The sequence below is a fragment of the Mixophyes fleayi genome, chromosome 4, assembly GCF_038048845.1.
Source record: "Mixophyes fleayi isolate aMixFle1 chromosome 4, aMixFle1.hap1, whole genome shotgun sequence".
In the NCBI taxonomy this organism is placed as follows: Eukaryota; Metazoa; Chordata; class Amphibia; order Anura; family Limnodynastidae; genus Mixophyes; species Mixophyes fleayi.
Window position 1 is genome coordinate 140,847,008 of NC_134405.1, and position 1,452 is coordinate 140,848,459.

Sequence of the window (1,452 nt, forward strand, 5' to 3'; positions counted from 1 at the left end):
TCCGCACCTGCAGGAGAGTATACAGCCTTCTAAGATTGATAGGCGTGGACTTGCCCGGCATAAATCCCGTCTGATCCGGATGAATTAATTCCAGCACCACTCTACTTAACCTCAAAGCCAGTAATTTTGCTAGAATCTTAACATCATTTGACAAAAGTGAAATTGGGCGGTAGGACTCAGGGTACAACAAATTCTTTCCCTGACTTAGGCAGCACCACCACTATTGCCTCTGCCATTGAAGGGGAAAGAGCGCCAATCTCACCCAGCTCGCTGAATGTATCCAACAACCTAGACACAAAAAAGGGCCGGTGTTTTTTATATAATTCAATTGGGATTCCATCTACTCCAGGGGCTTTATCATTAGGGAATGACATAATAGCTATATTAATTTCTTCAAGAGTAAAGGGTGAGTCCAAAAACTCCCTACTATCATTCGGAGAGGACAGGAAGGGAGATACCATTCAAATACTGCTGTAACGTATCCATGTCATATCTGACCTGTGACTTATATGTATTTGTGTAATATTTATGAAATACCTCAACAATATCAGGCATCAGATACTTCTTAACCCCACTGTCATCACAGATAACCGGTACTGCTGCATCTGCCCTCTCCGCCCTTGTCAGATAAGCCAGGAAGCTACCATTTCTATCGTCCTCTGCATATCGTACATGCTTAGAAAACAGAAATTTACGTTTGGATTTCTCAAATACATACTCTACCCACTCTCTCTCTGGGCCAACTGCCATGTTCCCCTTGCAACCTCAGTTTTGTCCGCAATGTATTGTGCTTCTAAGGATTTACACTTTTTCTCTAATATCTGTTCTTTTTGTCTGGACGACTTTTTAATTTCAGCTATGCCAGCAATTAATGTCCCCCTTAGGAAAGCCTTAAAAGCGTCCCAAACTATAGGTGGCCTTGCTGTTACCAGATTATCTTCAAAGAAGCCTTCCCACTGTGTCACCAAGGTCGCTCCTGTACCCATCAAGGAGAGCCAGAAGGGATTTAATTTCCAAAAGGGACTGGCCTCTATCAATTGCAAATCAATAGATAGGCAGAGGGGCGAGTGGTCAGAGATTCCCCTAGCCCTATATTCCACGCTCCTCACCAGCAGTACCAGAGAGTGTGACAGCAGAGCCAGATCAATTCTTGAAAATGCATTATGTGATGTAGAAAAGCAGGAGAATTGGACATCTTCTGAGTGCTTCAAACGCCATACATCTACTAACCCCATTTCCTCAACCAGAGCAGAAAAAGCCGACTTAGAGTTGCCAACTACAGCATTTTTCTCTCGCCATCTGTCCACCTCTCCATTTATCACATTATTAAAATCCCCTATACAAATGGCTGGAACATCTGGCAACAATGCCATGAATTCTCCACATTTCCTTAACACCTCACCATTATACGGTGGGGGGTATATATACAGCTAACAGAATCACCGGAACCCA